The sequence below is a fragment of the Narcine bancroftii genome, chromosome 2, assembly GCF_036971445.1.
Source record: "Narcine bancroftii isolate sNarBan1 chromosome 2, sNarBan1.hap1, whole genome shotgun sequence".
Classification (NCBI taxonomy): Eukaryota; Metazoa; Chordata; class Chondrichthyes; order Torpediniformes; family Narcinidae; genus Narcine; species Narcine bancroftii.
Window position 1 is genome coordinate 162,833,255 of NC_091470.1, and position 20,371 is coordinate 162,853,625.

General features: G+C 38.5%; 1 long non-coding RNA gene across 5 annotated transcripts in view; it reads left to right on the plus strand.

Annotated features, from left to right (window-relative positions):
* LOC138754572 (uncharacterized) overlaps positions 1 to 20,371 on the plus strand; it is a 95,612-nt gene that overhangs the window by 62,346 nt on the left and 12,895 nt on the right. The window contains exons 6-9 of one of the 5 annotated variants that reach the window (XR_011351832.1): positions 1,056 to 1,177; positions 1,528 to 1,607; positions 7,009 to 7,172; positions 12,986 to 13,312. This is a non-coding gene — a long non-coding RNA (uncharacterized lncRNA). Of the gene's footprint in view, positions 1 to 1,055; positions 1,178 to 1,527; positions 1,608 to 7,008; positions 8,442 to 12,985; positions 13,313 to 20,371 lie in introns of those variants that run through there. The other 4 variants (XR_011351831.1, XR_011351828.1, XR_011351833.1 and 1 more) reach the window with 4 other exon arrangements.

The window sequence follows — 20,371 nt, forward strand, 5'->3', positions numbered from 1 at the left end:
CTTGGAGAAATCTTTAGACTTGGATTGTTGTCAAATAAAATTTAACCATTGGGCATCTTGCTGTAACTAACAATGTTAGAAGTATGATTAACCACAGGAAATGCTGGAAATATTCACCAGGCAAAGCAGCCAATGTTTCAGATAGTTGACCCGTTATCAGAAATGGATGCAAGATTTAACATGAGTTCAAAGGTGGAGAAGGAAATTGGGGAGGGAACTAAGAATGAAGGGGAAACCTGTGATAAGATGGAAGACAGAAGTTGTTAAATGACAAAAGGAATGAAGGCAGGGGGCAAAGAAGGGGCAGAAATTGGAAAAATATGTCCATTAGAATTAGAAGTGCACATCCAGCCACATTATAACATAAAATGCAAGACTGTATTTGACCTGGGTGTTCTCATTCTTAGACTGCTCCATCTCCAGCACCTTTACAGAATGAAAAATATCCTGAAGTTTATTTTGATAGAGTGTTGGGGGCCCAACACAAATTTTGACTCAAAAGGGCTCAAAGAATAGAGGATTTTATAATCAGCAGTTTCGATGAGCAAGGTTGAGGGGGTGAGTGTGAAAGGAAATTTGACATGTAAAAGAAACAGAAAATGAGCATAAGTATTGAAAGTATAAAGTTTAGGAAAACAACAGGAGTCAGTGGTGTGGGAAATTAAAGCTTCAGGGTGGTTAAAATGGGAAAGGTTCTGAGATAGTGAGACAGATATACTGGGGGGGGGGGGTGGGGGGGTGAAGTTCTCCTGCTGTTACGTTTAGCTACTTTAACAGTACTTTAAGCCTGTTTATTTTCAATGAGTTAAGAACTGCGTTAAAATAGTGCAGACAGGAATTTAACACAAATGCATTAATCATTATACTAAAAATAAATAGCACACATGCAATTAAACTTGTGCTCATATTTTTGATATTGGTTAAATGACAGTGATCTGCTTTGGAAGCACTTTGGGATGAGGACAGCTATTTAGAATAGAATGTTCTTGTTAATTCTACACTTGAACAAGCTATGGTGCTTTGTAATATTCTTGACTATTTTATATCTTTTTCAGGTCTTGGTTAGAACACTCACCAATGTAAATGGTGAAAAGCTAGTACAGGACATTGGAGTTTCAGGAACTCATTAACCTGCAACATTTCTAGCATTGTTTGTTTCAGATTTATGCTGTGTAAAGTAAGTTTACTCTGTTGGCTCATCACGTTTACTTCACACACATTCAATGCAGAATATAAATTAGATATGAAATAGGAAAATCAATTTTATTTTGTTGATAATGAATCAAAATAACCTTGTTTGTAATTAAGCAATTATTTACTTTTTTTGCTGGAATGGTAATCCATTGAGCAGAATGTAATCTCACAATGAAAAATATAAATGTGATATTAATATAGCAAATATTAACAGTCTATGTTAATATAACAGGCAGATAATATAACGCTGAGTTGTGTTTTTTCTATTTTGGATGCCTTGGGGCATTCTATTACATCAGAGGTCCAACACAAATGATGTTACTGTTTTAACAGGAATTTGATTGTGAATACATCTGGACGATTCTACACATTTCAAGGCTAATGTTACCTTACTCGTACCCTCCAGACTCAAGGTAAGAGTGTGGTGGTACACCACCGGCCTACTGCAGGGGGGAACATCTGTACCGGCAGGAGTGTAAGGGGACAGGACAACACCTGGCCGGCTGTCAATCAGTCGGCCTGAAGGGATCAAGCCCCACCCGGTCCGGTGTCAATGACCGTCTCAACCGGGGACCTGGCACCAACAGGAGCACCCACCAGATCATGCCACCCTCCAACCCAGGACGATGCTGACCGGGCATACATCGCCGTCCTCAGGCAGCTATGGGGCACCAGGGGCCCGCTTCAGCCTTGGGAGACGCACCCTCCCCCCCACCACCCATCCAATACGACCCTCATGTGTCAACCCCGGCCACCCCTCCAAGCGGAACCACACCAGCCACACAGACCCCTGCCACCATCCCCCCACTTCCCCTCCAACCAGTGACCAGGAGCCAGTACTGAGACCACGGTAGCTGCGGATCGTCTCAACCTATAAATATTGTATGTATATAGTGGGTGCAATTCCTTGTTACTGCCCCTCCCAGACAATTTTAAAGAAGGCCTACTGCAGGAGTGTAAGGGGACAGGACAACATCTGGTCGGCTGTCAATCAGTTGGCCTGAAGGGATCAAGCCCCACCCGGTCAGGTGTCAATCACCCTCCGGGATATAAGCCTGCACCGGCCTCCCAAAGCTCACTCCGAATTACTGCAGCTACAGCCAGCTTGGCTCTGTGGAAGTCTTTGTGGATTAAATCCTGTTATACAGTCTTTACCTTGTGTGTGTCTGATTCTGGCTAACAGCGCACCACAAAGAGTAAAGATGAGTGTTGACCTTTTAGCTCGGTGTAAGACATGACTTATTTCTCAAAGAAACCAGCCAGCTTTATACTATGAACTACTTTCAAAGTTTAATTTGTCTTAATCTTTGGTGCTGTCCTTTTTGAGTGCCCAATCTGAGGAAATGCAGGGCTCCTGTTATCACTTTATAAAGAGCTGGCTCAGCACCCATATTAATCAAATCCACAGAAATTGAAAAGCCAATCATTTACTATCTACCACTGGGCCTTATGCCAAAAACTGAGGTAAAATGAAAAACAAAGGTTTTAATTATAAAATATGCATTTACAAACAACTTTTGTGGAGCTGCATAATTACACATTGGATGCTTGTAGGAAAAGGACAGTTTATGACATAGCTGTTTGTATTTCTGAGATTGAGGATATTCCAATGAAACCCTATCAAATATAATGTCATAACAGAGGACCAGGTTCTTGTTGTGGATTACGCTCAGGGAATATGGGGATATAGATGTTTGGAAGGATAGGATCATATTTTGCTGTGATGCCTCTGGTGTCACCACAGCACTTAACTTTGGTGCCACTGATTCCTTTCAATTGAATCAGAGATATTTGCCACCTTAGACAATAGACAGAAAATGGCAAGCAAGTAAACAATCTACATTTGATCTGAGCTGTGCATTTGATATTGTTTTCTTTGGAATTAGCACTTTAACATGATCGGGGTGCCGTTTATTGTTTAGGCTCACACATGAAAGATGTTTCTTCAATACCAAACTGAAGAGCATTTGATACTCCTGAAGACATATGTAAAGAAGGATTAACACATTCTGTAGAGGGGAGCCAGAAGGGCCAGACATATTCATTGCTTCCAAGTAGATGACATTAAGAACACAGTCATAGAAACATTGTGGGAGAGAAGGAGGCCGTTTGATTCATCACATATGTTTCAGTATTTAATAAGATTAGGGCTGATCTGATCATTAGCCTCCTCTTTATTTCTTTTTCCTTATTCCTATCTCCTTTGATTCCCATATTGTCTAAAAAATGTCTGTCTCACCCTTGAATTATTTAGTGATTCTGCATCTGCTCCCATCCTAAATAGAGAATGCCAAAGATTCACAGCCTTCTGAGAGAGGTTCCTCTTTATCTCAGTAATTACTGGTCGGTCCTTAATCCTGACAGCATGTTCCCTAGTCTACACTCCCCCATCAAGTATATCTTATATACTTCATCTCTCATTTTTCTGAATTGCAGAAGGCACAGGCCCAAATTGCTCTGTCTTCCCTCATACGGCAATCCCTTAATGCCAGGACTCAATTGAGATAATTTACTGTTTTAGCGTTTATGTCCATGAGATCCCAAGAAGGCACTTGAACAACATACTAGTCCATCAGGAAGAGGTGTTATTCTGTCCAAATTTTGGATTTGGTTTTAGTTGTGGGATTAAGCATTAAATTGATTCACTTTGTTCTGGATTGGTAAATTATTTTAATTATTAACATAATAATTTTTTAACTGCATTAAAATATAATTAAATACTCAATTTTTGTAATAACATTGAAAATACTGGGCGAAAGTTCTACAAAGGTGAAAAATTTAGTACTACAAATGATGCTTGTGGCAGGGATGTATTCAGTTCTTCAGCATTATATTTCAAAAAATTATTAATCAGAAACTATTCACCCCTGCTCACCTCTATTCCTGATATTATAAACTTTATTCCATTTTAAGTGGCTCACCTTAAACTCTGCTGACAATGAAGAATGACTTGCTGAATTCATATAAGAGTTTGACGAATTTTCATTTGAACTACATAATTTTGAGGATCTGTTGGACAAATTCACACATAATCCCAAATTACTTCAAACAGAGTCCATGAAACAAAGGACTCTAATTCATGCAGGTGATTTTTTTTTAACATCTATTAGAGTTGCTGCCTTGTATTTTCTTCATACTTTTTGGGTGCTTTGTCAGGTTGTCAGGGTTGGTATGTCATAATGTCAAACCCCTTTGTGCAAAAGGAAGATTTTGGATTTTCCTAAAAATGCAATGTAAATTGCCGTCACATACACATCCTGTATAAATATTATTCTCCATGTTCAGTTTCCTCTTCTTGCCAGGCATGGTTCTGCAAGGAATGCTGATATTAAAGACACAGATGCTGAGAAGCAGCCATCAGTCTTTGCAAATGCACTTAATAGTTACCTGAAAGGACAGGCTAAACCTGAAGACTCCTTTCTCCTTGTTACTGAATTGTTATCTCGCTCTTTGCCATTTTGTTTTTGCTTATTTATTCCTTCAATCGATACAATGTTCCCTTCCATGCCATTTCATCGTGTGAAATAGAATAAGACAAAGAGCTTGATTGGGATACAGTCATAAACAGAGTCTAGGAACTGCTGAAGATAGCTGCACCTCTACTGCATGTCAATGACAAAGCTTTTTTCCCCCCAGACGTAGATCTTACTTCAGAGACACAGCAGCACCAGTGGTCAAAGTTACTAAAGCACTCAAATCCTATACCAGTGGGTCCTTCCAGTTATAATTAGCAGACATTTATATCATCAGTCAGTTGGCAGTGCACAACAAGCAAGTATTCAATGTATTGCTTAGGAGAGCTGACCAATTCATATTGTTGACTTTGGAGCTAGCACAACAACGTGATGATATATTTACAGAGTGTTTCAAATTCTAATGCTGCACCCTTCAATCAAGTATATTGACATACTCATATTTGCAATCATTTTCTCAAGGAAAGTTTAATTTAATATTGGGCAGTGCACAATGAAAATTATTTTTGTGAGTATCCTGACGCTCATTAAGAAGTTACTGGGAGTATTTTTTTGTGTGGATAATTCCGCAACTACCACGGCTATTAACAAAGGCAGGTGTCTAGATCCAGACAGAAGACAGAATCGGATAATGTCTCTTTCTTATGAACGTGAACTGATCTGGATTAGAGTAATCAAGTGACCATTTCCAGGTGAAATACAATATCTGGTTGATGTAGCAGCCATTGGGAAATTGGATAGGATTATGGAGCCTGACATCTTTCTCACATCAGATGTTCAACCAATTACATCATCACTTATACAACATTCATTTCCGGCCTTGCTGGCATAAATTGGTGCTTTTGTGTGCAACTTTTGATTGTCATTCAATGGTCACATTACAACACAAGATGTATTACCTTACATATTTTGTTCTTTACATAATTTAAAGGAAACTCCACTGACATGAGTAGATCCGAATGACCAACTTCAGATCTGACCATAGGGTTCACTCGAGGATTATGCACAGAGTGACTTGAAGTTGTCAGTCTGCTCCAGCATTTAGTTGCCAAGATATTCATTCAGGCTGACACTGCTGGACATAGCAGTATGGAAATGACTGGTGGGTTGGGAACCTTGGGGTAGGAGGCAAAAACACGTTTATCATTCCGTACGGTTTCAGAGTTACCAAACCTGGCCCAGATCCCTCCAACAAACAATGTATTTGGGGACAGATATTTGTCAATCACTGAGATATATGAATTGCAGCAGGCAAGACCTCAGATAAACTCCTGTGCCTGGACTGCTCATGGAGTTCAAGGTCACTTTAATTCTGAGCATCCTCATTACTTCATCCTTAAAAGCATCATATTTCTGCCATGCCTCCTGACTTGCTGCTCAGAGCTGCCACCCAGGCCCCAAGTTCATGAGATCTTCTTCCACTCTGATCACAGAATGGCAGCTGATTCGCTGACTTTACTTACTAGTGCAGTATCCACAGAAGTGTTATCGTTTCTGAGATCCAGTTAGATTTCAAACTTTTCGACGGCTCATATTTAATGGATCTGCAAAATAAAAATCCAGCATATCCATTAAGTGATATTATTGTTGGAAGGAAGTTTTGAGACAAAGCCTCAAAATTCTGGAGGAGTTCTACTGCTCTTCTAGTGTAATGCTAGAGGGAGTGCACTATTAGACAACTTATTGCTGGTTAGTGAGCTTGTAGATTTCTTCTCTTGTGGATTCTCTGCAGATTTGCATCCATGAATCCATGCTCCACTTGAACAATAAAATAAGCCCACTGTTGCAGTTTGCCAAAGATTTATTGGAGTGAATTCCTCTTGTACTTCAAAAATATACATTTTATTTTCTGTCTCTCACTGAAGAGTGGGACATGGTGATAAAGATGGGATTAAAACTATGAACATTATCTTGGATAGGACATCCTGAACAACAGTGATAACCTTTTGCTTACATGCAAAATTGTTTTAATAATGGTCATCTGAAGTGCCTTGAGGCATTAAAGTTGCAATATCAATCATATCTTTAATTCTAAGCAATTGCCAGGAGGTATTTGAGAAAAAAAACCTTCCAAATGAGTTTTTAGAATAGTTCTATGTTGATAGAATGATTATTTATTAATGCATAGGATTTTTTTCCTGTCACTATGTTGATATTCACAATCAAATAGAATGAACTATTTGACAAGGTTCTTCTGAAGATCTAATTTTACAAACTGAACGATTGTAAGTGATAGATGTGAGTGTGCCACAGTGCACAGTATGTACAAGAACCGTAACTTGTTAAATGGTCCATACAGGTAATGACAAGAATCCTTCAACACTTTATCTCTTGCATTAAGGAGCGGAACGTAACTTCCAAGACAAGCTCAATATTAGACAAAAGTAGCATTCAGCATGCTGGAGCAATAACATTTCTGGAATGTTGGACAGAGAAAACTCAAGAGTTCATGGTGAAGAATTTTGGACACACAGAAAGTTTTACCTGCAACATAATGTCCAATAGGTAAATGATTGTAGGACCTTCAATCAAAGACAAAGTGTGCAAGATGAAATGGTTTGATATTTAAAATATAAACAGTAATTGTTGGAAAGGCAGACTTTAAAATGTTAAATTCCCTTTCTCTTTCCAACGTTGATCAATCCTCATTAAATATCTGCCCACGTTTATTTTGGACTAAATTTTGGGCACTTATTATCACTCCCATTATATCCTGACCGCGACCATGTTTGATCTGCATCCCGTAAAATAGGTCAAGCCCACTTTTGCTGAGTTCCACCAAGCCTTTCAGCAGAAGGGCTACAGCAGTTCAAGGTGGGTCTCAACACCTTTGCAAGGATGTTTAGGAATGGAGAATAAATGCTGGCTTTGTCAGTGAATGTCTAGATCTTGAACAATGAATGAAGGAAAGGACCAGTCTATTTATTTGCTCTCCAAATCTTTTACCCTGATGAAAGATCATTCGGCCGTATCAGTTATATTCAGGTTCGACTTTTCCACCACACAAATTGGAATTTGCAAGCATTTTAGTTATCTTCTTGGACAAGCTTTCTGTGACATATTGAACTGTTTCCTTCCCAGCACAGCATTTAAAATATTTTTAAGAGTATGGGTGTGGTCTTTTAACCTCACAGAAACCTCTTAGCCCGATTATTGAGACAGTGTAGACTAAAATATCCACTCAAATATGTGAGGCTAACCTCACGGATGGTATTTGGTTGCTAGGGCATGTTTAGATTCAAGGATTGAAGTCACCTTGGATGATATTATTTACAAATTCATTAATATGGTTCTCTTTTTATGACCGATAGAAATGCACCAAACACGCCTTAAAAAGAAACCTATTAAAATAATGGAAAATAAATTTCACTCAAATATATCAACATGTGTTCCTAATATTACACAGCATGATTCAACCACATTGGACTCAAAACTCTTGGAAACTGTTGGAGGGGGAGAGAGAGCAGACATTCTTCTGATTTCTTTGGATTAGAATAGTGATTCCATGACCTGCCATTGCAGTGAGTGTCTCAAGAGAGGTTTTTTTGTCCTTTAAAATGAAGAACAGAACATGCCACGTCAGTGACTAGACATGTCCAATGAGCATTCTGTGCAATATTTGTCATATCTCGATTACCATATAATGCCCAAATATGTTCATTATACTCATTTCATATTTTAAAAATGAATAAGTTGTTTGCATCCAGAGTTATAATCATTTGCTAAACATGTGCATACAATAAAAAAATGCAGTTCTTCATCCTGCTATAATAAGATGGCTATTTTCTTCTGAAAAGTATGAATCGGAAGCAGAAAGAAGCCACTTAAACCTGCTCCATAACTTATTAAGGTCATAGCTGATGTGGTTTTACTGTCACATCTACATTTCAGACTACCTTCAATAATTTTTCACCCCTTGTTAATCATGAGTCTATCTGCCTCCATCATAAACATAACAAAAGTCTTCTTCCACTACTATTTGAGGAAAGGCAATAAAATGAATCATTGAGTGATTGAGTCATATTGCATGGAACAGACCCTACAGCCAACTAGTTAGTCCTGACCAAGTTGGCACGCTAGGCTTGTCCCACTTGCTTGCATTTTTTTCCATATTCTTCTAAATCAGTGGTTTTGAATCTGCCCCCCACCCCCGAAACTCACATTCCACCTTAAACAATCCCAATGCCATAGGTGCTCTGGTAAGGGATTGCTTATGGTGATATGTGAGTGGGGAAAGAAAAAGTTTGAAAACCACTGATTTAATCATACCTAATTGATTCGTTATGTGCGCCATTTCGTAACTCCAAAAGAAATGGGCCAATGACAATTTTTCTCAAGCAAAATATTTCAGTAACAATTGGTCGATAGCAATGATTCTCAAACTTTTCTTCCCACTCACGTACCAATTTAAGTAATCCCTTACTAATCCCAAAGCATTTATGGCATAGGGATGGCTTAAGGTGAAATGTGAGTTTAGGGGGCAGTTTGAAAACCACTTTTCTAAAACCTTCTTACCCATATATCTCTACAAATAGCTTTTGAATGTTGCAATTGGAGTCACTGCCATAGTTTTCTCTGGTAGTTTGTTCCAGATATAGATGATTATCTAAAATGTAAAGGTTGCTTTACTTTCCCCTCTTAAATTTCCCGTCTTTACCTTGAACTATGCACTCTAGCTCTGGAATCAACAACCCTCTTTTGACCCTCCAAAAGAGAGAAAAAAAATCAACCCATCTCTGTCTTAAATAGGGGGGAGGGGGGATCCCTTATAATTTAAGTGTGACTTCTAATTCAAGATTCTCCCATCAAAGAACAAGTTAAGGTTCAAATTTATTATCATCTGATTGTATAAGTACAACTGGACGAGATGGTGTTCTTTAGTCCTCGGTGCAAAAACAGACAAAGCACACAATCAGACAAATGATACATATATATTAATAAATAAATACTGTTAAGCAAATAGTGGTTTCGGAGGGGTTTTATGAGCAGTTCATTAGTTGTTCAGCAGTTGGATTGCCCGTGGGCAATCTCAGTCTGGTGGGTATGGCTCTAATACTCCTGTATCACTTTTCTAGGGTGAGTAGTTGAAAGGTGTTGGGTGCAACAATCCCGGTAGATCGCATCGATGGTGGGTAGGGATATCCCAGCGATCTACATTCTCCATCTGTCAAAAACTCATTTAATCTCAAAAGCATGAAAAAAAAAACTTTAATAAGAAGGCCACAAACTCTCCTGTTGGTGGAATCAGATAAATTGCAAAATGGCTGTCATAGTTTATATATGAGGATATTGAATACTTTTCAAAGAAAGTATTCTATTGACTACATGATGATTTTAATTAAGCCATGCTGAAGTGGTGCATGTGGCTATAATAGAGCAAGTGGGGTTAATTTACTCAAAGCATAGGCTAAATAAAGAGCAGAGGAATTGATGCCGGAAATAATGAAGAATTGCTCCTTCTATGTCGTCAAAGTAGGAGGCGTGTCAACGATGCCATGAGGCAGTAAACCACTTGCACACAAGAGCAAAACAAATGCAACCATTTGCTGTGCATTTTTCTCAAATGTTATTGGAAATGAACTTCAGAAGAGTTGTAAGACCAACTAATTAAGTAAACAACAGAGATTGAACACTGAACTTGTTGAGATGCAATGCTCATTCCCAATGTCTGTCGTTGTTTTAGCTTTGAAGCTCAATATCATTAACTGTCCAGCAATTCTCCATTCAATGTTGGGATGCCTTAATGCAACAGAGTTGATGGGCTATGTCTTGAGGTACACTCTGCGGTTCTCCGCTGTGGCAGAGCTCACAAGGAAAATGCATTGTTCGAAATAAGAGATGTTCTATGCATTTTAACACAGCTTTGGGCTTTTTTCTGTTTCAATTGAAAAAAAGTGGTAAGAAGTGCAAGAAACTGGCTAGAGTGATAAATGGCAGGTTAGACACTTGACAAAGGAACATGTTTCTTAGTTTAAACCCCCTCTGATGTATGGTAGCGCACACAAAGCCACATTCAGTCTTTCAATGCGTCCAAAATTCTAGGCCTTGGCAACATAGGCTAATAAATAAATCTTGCAACAATGGCAATCCTGATGGCTGAGGAACATAACTAGCTCTTTTATTTATCTAGGGTAGGAATTAACAGCTCTGCAAAGCTTCACTAGGTGGTGAGTCTGTGAGATATTGATCCAGGAGACATCCAGTTGTACATTTTCACATCTTACATTTAACTGTCTGTGCACCAAATCCCAAAAGGTTCAGCAAATTCATTGTCCCCTCTCTGCTTCTCTCTTCTTTGAGTCACTCCTTTAAATCTGCATGTGCCTTGCATTATTTTGAGTAGCATGGTGTGAATTTTGCGTAATTATGCTTCTGTAAGCCACTTGGGATATTTAACAAGGTCAAAAGTGATATAAAAATGCAAGTTGATGCTGAATCATGTAGTTGAGGAAGGTTACTGGTGTCATTTCTAATGATTTATTTATGACAGATTTATAACTAGCTCAGGCTGCAGTTGATAGTTGATTGTAAGGATGAATTATAAAATACATTTCTTATATTGCATAACATTGGCGATATGTTTATTTGGTGGAGATAGTAGCAGGATTACAGGACCTTAGTTTAAAGTCTGGTTCGGAGTAACTGAATCTTTATTTAACAGCAAACCTGCTTAAAGCTGATCGAGGAATGCTCATTTTTCCCGATAGCAAAATGTTCCTCAGCTCTATCGCCCCTCACCTTGGTGAGAACAAAATTCCAGTGAAGAGGTCATTTTAAATGCATCTGCTTGGCTGGCATATTAGTAGCAATGGAATCACAATATTAACGAATATACTTGCATCAGCGCCAAGTGAAGTCACTAATTCCTTTTGAACACCAAGCAGGAAACCCTTACACAGCACAGCACTCGAGGTTAGGGAATTGCAAAGTTTATTTTCTTTTATTAGTTTTTCCATTGCTTGGTTGCTGTCCAGAAATTACTGTACAAATATTGATTTCTGGTAAGGTGAAAGTGAGGTGAAAATGGCCCTGTTGCATTCTCGTAACTCCCTATTTTTCCCAACATGCTTCCTCATGATGGAACACGGCTTTACAGCTACTGGTAAACTTCTGCTACATCACCCAAGTGACCACTCTGTATGTATGGCCCTGAGCTCAATGAATGTTAACAAGCCATTCGATCAATTGGGCTTTTAGAACCAAATTCTTCCCTTGCTCTCACACACTCGCTTCCAGTAGTGTGTTTGTTGGCCATTAGTGGGGGGGAGGGTTGGGTAGTTGTGGGATCCATGACATAATAAAAGGACTTAGCTGACGTAGGAGATAACGGGACTTAGCTGAAATTTCTTTTCTTAATGTCGCCAGCTGTAAATTTTTATATCAAATGATGCATTTGTAAAGATGTTACTGCTTCGTGCTGTAATTGTTTCTTTGCTAATGGCTTCAGCTTCAAGGTCAGTATTTTTCAGGAAAGAGCAGAGCTAATCTTTCCCAAAGCATGAACATTACCTCAGGTTGAATATGCTTCTCCCCAGGCACTGCTCCTTCATTGGGGACTGTTTAATTTGCTGAATTTCATGAGCCATTGTATTTTTTTGGCAGTGACCTTTGCACTGGCGACCTGATTTGACCTTCGGCGTCCAATGGGGAAAGCCATCGTATGGAAAATGAATGTCACAATCACAAAAAGATTCAGAAAACTTTACAAATAAATTGAATCTTGAAATTACAGCATGTGGAATTGAGCTTGCGTCCCTTAACTTGTTCCCATTAAATTCATTACTGCACAATTATTGTTATGCACTGGGCAACAACCCATGTAAAATAAATAGTAGAAATGTTAATCATTTATTCACAGCACAATATAAAGTTTTACATTTGTATCATAATTACACATATAGACAGAGAAAAGAATGATAATTTATCTCGTGGCATGTAATTTCCATGCAGAAATGACTCAAAGATTATTTGGTGATGATGGAGCATTAAGAATATCCTTTATTGAATAAGACCATTACATTTTTATATGTCCACAAGATCATTCCTCAGTTGAGCATTTTATCTGAAAAATGACTGTGAAATATTCTCTTGCTACTTTTTCTTGGTTTGGATGATGTGCTTTTGCTTGAAGCAAGCACAATCTTCTGACTTGGAAGGAAATTATAGCCCTTCATAAGGCAAGCGGTCAGAAAGGCATTAAAATTTTCATTTGAAAGATGCAATTACCACTCAATAATAGCATATAAATTCATTAGTATTTACTGAAGATTTACGGTTTGAATAAGATAATTTATCCTTTGCTATAATCTATGTACCAGGCACCTGCGATTTCCATTGACAATCATGTTGCTTACAAGAATACTTTCCACAAATTGGTGCTAAAGGAGCTAATGTGTACAAGAGCACTACACATAGAGACGTTCTGCTGGAGTTGTTAATTATGCCTGAAAGTCAGTTAAGTAGTATACTCATAAAATAACTTTTAAAGGCCATTAACTTCACAGTAAAAGCATTTGCTTTGGGTTTTTGCAAATTGATTTTAAATAATGGGGGAAAAAAAAAATGAAGTGCATTATTGAAGCAGAGCACCTGCTAATGAAACTGGTTTTGTAGCAAATCCACTCCCTCCACAACCCCAGTGCGAACGTGGTACTAATCTGGCAGGTTTCTTTCTTTATATGACAGTTCACTTCTGACATAGCGGTTAGTGCCTGCCTGATAATAACTGAAATCTTTCATTTTGTGAGAAAACCTCTTTAAGTGGAGGTTTAGGAGGTTGATATATGAAACCCCAGTTAAAAGAACCATCTTTTGTCTCCTTCCTTTTAATTTGTCTATTTTCATCTCCCATTCTGTCTTGAGTTGGTCATTGCTTCCCCTTTTCGCCTTTACTCATTTTTCTTCCTTCTCTTTTTTTTGCCTTTCCCTTGGTCATTTAAAAAAAATTCTATTCTCACTACCTTAACCTCTCTGTTGCTCAGGTCTTTCCTTTTTCCTTTCCTCTTAAGCTCTGTGCTCCTCTTTTCTTTTAGTTAGTTCTCTTTTCTGTCTCCCCAACTTGCATTCACATTTTCATAACTTAAATTGAAGGTGCAAGTGTCTCCAATTAATGAAGCCTGATTTTCTGCCTCACGCCCCTTGCCAGCACCAGTTACTCAGTAACTCAGAGGGATGGTCACACTCTATAATTTGACTCCCAATTCTGACCCTGAGATGCCCTCCCGGGTTACATACAGGCTGATTTTCTACACACGTGCAATGAAATGATCTTTGTTTTAGTTTGTGTATTGGGGAGATGGTGTCGGAGCATGAATATCTAAGCCATAGAGTAGTCGAACTCAGTACATCTACATATATATGGTGCAAGGAAGGAAACATAATGTAATAGTAGAGTTTTATTTTAATCTGTTCCTGTGATCCACTCTTCTACGTTCTGTGTTCTATAGTTTAGTTTGTTTCTATTTTAGCAGTTCTCAGATCATCTCTCCCACAGATGCTGACCCATGGCAGACAACTTGTTATGGTGTTCTGCAGCATATCACCTGAGCAGAGGGAAACTGTATCATATAGGAGCTTGGCCTTCTCACCCAGATGAACTGTTGAATTGAGATAGTTGGCCTATCCTGAGCTATGAGTGGGATGCACTAAACTACAAATACCATGCATTGGGCCCTGTTATTAGACACACATGAGTATAGATACTGTATGTGGTATGGTGGATCAACACTGAGCTTGAAGTCCTCTGCTAACGGGGGGGGGGGGGGGGTGGGGGGAGGAGGGATTATGGGAAAGTAGCTCCTTACATTATCTTGTTAATGATTTATAACATTCATATTCAGATTGTTTTCATAAAAGTATAATACACACATGTTATGATTGTTATGCAAGGACTGTGCTTGTAATACAGTTCCTTGATAGGAAAGATTGGACACATAGCTGGGCTCTGAAATACAGTGTCCATGTCATCGCATGGCCCTCTGACCATAAAAAGCAAAACTGCTGGGTCTTTAAGACAACTGAAGCTTTATTAGGTACGTGATTAATGATTATGCTCATTGAGCAGTGGGGAAAGAAAGATTATTTGAACATTTTCCAAAGAAATCTGGTTATTTTAGTCCGAGGCTCTGAAATGAGTCTGCAGCCATTAATTTTGTCATATTTCATAATCCCAGTCATTAACAATAATCATTTTGGCTGACATTTTTTTCCTGAAATTAACCTTGCCCTAAATATATTAATCATTTTGCAGAGATCAGCCAAGTTTATCAACATTTTTCATTGAGCTTAATGCTAGCTTGAAACGTCCAACAATATATACAGGTAGGATCGATCAACACTGCAGCACATTGAGTGTCACAATAAGTTTAAATCATCTTTTGAGGCCTCTAAGGTAGATCTAGATTTCTAGTTCAATCTCAACCAGTTAGCTTCTTACTGTATCATGGGTGGCATCCCTCTCTCCAAAACAACTTTGAATTTCCCCTTAAATCCATTGAACAATTTATTTCAATGATTTTGTCAGTTATTACCACATGTTTAAAAAAAACACAAATTGTTAATTTTGTTCTTAGTTTTAAATTTATTTGAAATGCGTGCCAACCATTCTTCCTTGACAAAATTAAAGAATAAACCACCATAAAACATCTTATCATGAGTTCTGGTGATATTTTTTCCATTTGCATATGATTAAGTCAAACAGCAGCCAAGTACAATTTTCATTTTCATCCTAATGTTAGATGTTGATATTAGTAATTAAAAATGACGTGTCTGCTGTGTTGTGTTATATCATTGATCTTTACTGAACCCTTTCTATTTAAACTTGGCCAAGCAAAAGCAGTTAATAGACATTTATTGGCTCAACTCCACCTACCTGCCTTTTCCCCATATCCCTTAATTCCTTTTTTATGTAAAAATCTATCTAACTGTTTAATGAAGTAGTCTCAACCGCTTCCATGGGTAGATTCTCTACTTTCTGGGAGAAACAGTTTTTCCTCATCTCTGTCTCAAATCTACTCCCCTGAAACTTGAGGCTGTGTTCCCTAGTTCTGGTCTCACCTTCCAGTGAAAACAATTTTCCTGCCTCTATCTCATCTAGCCCTTTCTTAATTTTATATGTTTCTATAAGATCCCCTCTCATTCTTCTGAATTCGTGTGAATATAATCCCAGACAGTTTCGTCTCTCCCTCATCTCCGGGATCAACCTGGTGAACCTCCTCTGGACAGCCTCCAAGGGCAGTCTATCCTTCCTCAAGTCTGGAGACCAGAACTATACACAGTACTCCAGGTGCGGCTTCACCAGTACCTTGTACAGTTGCACCATGACCTCCCTGCTCTTGAATTTTTATTGAGTGATGCTTTTGCAAGTGAACATTTTATATTTTGATTTATTAGCGTTGACAGCAATCATAATCATTGTTTGTGTTCCTGCAAACATGACAGTGTAACATATACCCTAGATTGCACTTCTTCAATGTAAAGATCAAATGGGTGTTGAGTCCTTGAAAATTTTCTGTACATCATTTAGAAAGAAAACGAATGGGCGGCATATGTGCAATTACAAAATGAGCAGTTCCAGCAAGTGTCAGTTCCCACTGGGAGCATCAAATTCAGGAATAACTCTTTATTTGTATTCCTAGTAATAGTTTATGGACTAGCTAAGGTTTTTTCCTTGGATGAACATTCTGAGGTTTTCTTCATGTGCCTGCATGTTCTGCTTGTGTTTGAAATCACTGTAACAAACTGTGACCAATCTCAGACTGGTCAAGTTTCACAGCTAGAACTACCCTCGTACGACAGATCAATTCACGATTCATTATCAACTCCTTGATAAATATCAGAAAATATCTTTTTTTTTCCCCTGCAAACCTGATGTAAAAGAATACATTCTACGTTTATAAATATCGGGCACAGGAGAGGTCCCACACGAATCACCCCATCAACTCATTGGAACTATCATCATTTTTATTTCCGACTTAAAGAATTCATTGTTCAGCTTAGAATTTTCTGCTTTACCTCAAGGGCATTTCACTAAATACCTCATTAACCTTACCAAAAGGCTTCTGAACGTACCGATATGAGATAATTTTACAAATTTCCTCTGGGAGCACAGATCAGGAAGATGGGTATGGAGGTAAGGAGATCCCTTAGGATTTTGCTTATGCAATAGATGGAAAACCTCTGCGTCTCACTTGTGCATCTGCTTTCTATATTTTTGTTTCTATTGGTCAAAGTTCTACGTCAAAAGTCAAACCATAATGTCCTTCATATTACTGTCAAACTCACAACCAATCTCTCAGATTTTTCTTCATGGAGCTTTGGCTCCTTTTCTCAAGGGACTGTCATTTATTTATAGCTCCAGAGGTAGTGGAGACCATTGAACATAAGAGGACTTGGTTAAGGTTGTGTTGAGGATAAGCTAATGAAGTCAATAATGCTCTCCACTTGTCAACCCTTGCAATTTCTAACAGCTGCCCTGGATTCAGATCAGAAATTCTGTGTTTATTTTCACTTTTCAACCTGTTGTAATGTCCTGTGTCCATGGGATAAAGGGCAGGCACCTTGGCACAACCTGGAACCCAAAATTATTTATATATTATGTGTGTTTCCCTCCACCCCCCCAACTTCTCCCATAATAAATGCCAAAATAATAGCTCTATAATTTCTAGTATCACCATTCTGACTGAAGGGAAAAAAAAAATCAGTCATTTGACTTTACCCTGATGACCTGTGAAATATTTCTAAAACAGCCCCCTAGCTCAGCCCTCATTTCCTTAAGTATTTTTGGATTCATTCCATTGCATGATGCTTTATGAATATTCAGGGACCAGGCTTATACTGATTCATTAGTAATGTCTTTTCATCACTTGGATGTTTATTCTGTTCATTTACCAGCCAGCAACACCACCAATGTTTACATAGTACACCCAGCCGTAAAGAAATGATTTTTTTCAAAAAACTTTTGCCCTATTTTCCTTTCAGCCAACTCGCTTGCTTTCAGGAGTTTAAAATGTTCCTTTGTAATCTAACAGTTAAGAACATGCTGGCAATATATTGGGCTAGAATCTTCTGATGGAAGTCATTACCCATGCTTCTGTTTACTCGGTCTTTGCATGTCCATGGTTTCTTTTGGAATTGTCAGCAATTGCCAGTAAAATCAGCCCCATTTATTCTACCTCTGCAAATTAGCCTTCTGTTAGGCGTCAAGAGTATCCAGTAATTTTCATTTCCACATTTTCTAAATTATCAAGAACTATATTCTGCCTTAATCCCAGAAAATTGTATAAAACCCCATGATTAACTTGATTGTCTCGCTCACCCTACAAGTTGCACTTATGAAGCAGTTTTAGTGAACCTTCTGTGTTCACTAGGAGCATTGTCAACGCAAACACTTTTTGACTGTGAGCTATGACCAAATGGCTAGATGATTAGTCAAAAGAGGTAAGTTGTAAGGAACATCTTAAAGAAGAAGAAAGAGGTGGAGTGGTTCAGGGAGGGAATTCCAGATTTCAGGCCAAGGTAGTTACAAACAGTGCTCCCAATGGTGAAGCAATTTAAATCAAGAATGTGAAGGAATCCAGAATTGGAAAAGTGCCAAGCTTTTCAATTGTTACTTTTCTATAGAGACTAATCACCAAGGCTAATAGGATGTTAAACAACGTAGCCATAGCTGTTGAATATTAATCAGAAGAAGTTATCACCAAGATATAGTGTGCCAGTCAAACAGTATACTGATATTTCATCCACTTTCTGCTCATGAAGAATCTTGTAGATGAAACTGTAAAAGTGAGAATTTTGAATTGTAACCAATTATGGTTTTTAGGCATGTAACGGCACAATCAAGGAATTTTTCCGCTACATGGGCAGTCTAAAGAGGAACGCGCACAAATTTTGAGTCGATTCCTGCCCCGCGATTTATCCTACAACCTTTTGGAGGAAGCCTGCAGCGTCAATCGTGCCAGAAAAATACATTGTTGGTCATCCACTCTACTGCGCACGTCCAACCACCGGGACTGTTGCACTCAGGTACTTGCAGTCTAAAAAGGCGCCTGATGTGAACAATCAAACGGGCAGTAATTATGTTAATTTTGCGATTTTCCCAACATTGCCATCTAAAAACCAGGATTGCTGGATTTCAAAGGCACTCAGCTGACTGTAGGATTGAAAAATGCTATTTAAAGGTAAGTATTCATTTTTTTTGTAGGAAGGAAAGGTAAGAGATGCTGGAGATTTGCTACAAAAGTCAGTGCAATAATCATGGCTGGCCTTAATCAAATTGGCAAAGATAGCCTTCAGAATGCATTTGAAAATACTTCACCAATGTGTTTGAATGTATTCTCATTTAAGATAGTTTCCCCAGAAAAATACACTGTAAATCTACTAAGAGAACAGGCTATTTTAGATCTGATATGTGTTGTCTGATGAGATTGATGAAAACTTGCAAAACAATGTGAGAGAATTTCCCCTTCCATTTGTAAGTGACAAATCCCAAACTAGAGTCGAGCTTAAATAGAATAAATTTTATAGTTAACGGAGTAGGGGTGACGAAAGTGGTTGAGAAAATATTACGTTCTTTGCTTATTTCTTGAAGAAGGGCTCACTCAGGCAGAAACATCAGCAATATATCTTTATCTCCTATGGATGCTGCAAGTATTTTGCTGTGTTTTTACTACAATCACAACATCTGCAGGATTCCGCGTTTCACTGAGAAAATATGATTAAAAGGTATGACAGTAGATTTGCAAAGGAAAACATTTAAGGAAATAAACATGGATTACATTGGAAAAACTTAGCAGAGATAGACAAACAGATTTGATGTTCCGTCAAATGTTCCCCAGCTATGCCTGCCCTTCATCAAGTTCAAATTCAAGTAGCCGTCATTTGTCAATTTAAAACCAAACTGAAAATGCAGTACGCATCAACTGAAATGTTAAATCCACAACTACTATCTGACCTGCTGAGTGTTTCCTGCATCTTTGCTCTGTCTGCTGTTAAAACAGGGGACCTCCCAGTGGCCAACCACTTTAATTTCATTGACCATTCCCACGCCGGAACCTATGTCCATGTACTGCCAAATTGAGAAATTGAGGCTACCCACAAAACTTAATATTCTGTCTAGGCACTCTTCAACCAGATGGTATCAACACTGACTTCTCAAATTTCCATTAACACCCCCTTCCCCAAGTCTCTCTCCTTTCCTACAGCTCCCACCCCTTTCCCTATCCTCTTCCTTCAGAGAGCTAACCCCCCTCTCCCAATCATTTCTTTGATTCTTTTTCTCCACTACCCTCTCACCTCACCTGTTCACCTGTCCTCCTTCCCCTGCTCCTTCATCACCCTCATCCACTCCCACCTTTTTATTCAGGTGTCTGTCTGCTTTTTGCTTGCACATTGGGCTCAAGCCTTCACTTCTGATTGATGGTGCACGGAGTGAAGCCACGGGTATCTGCAAGGGCCCCAGCTATGCCTGCCTTTCTGTTGACTAGAGCTATTGTGCAATCCCAGTGTTTGCATACTTTGAACTCCAAAATCTAACAGTTGTATTTTTATCTATTTGATAACATTTTAAAGATTTATTTTTATTTCCCTTGTTTCAAACTGTACTTGTATTTCATTTCTGAATTCAAATTATGAGTCCACTCTTTGGTGTTACATGGCCGCTATGGGATGCTTATTACCTTTCGAGATTTTAATCTTACAGGCAAAGA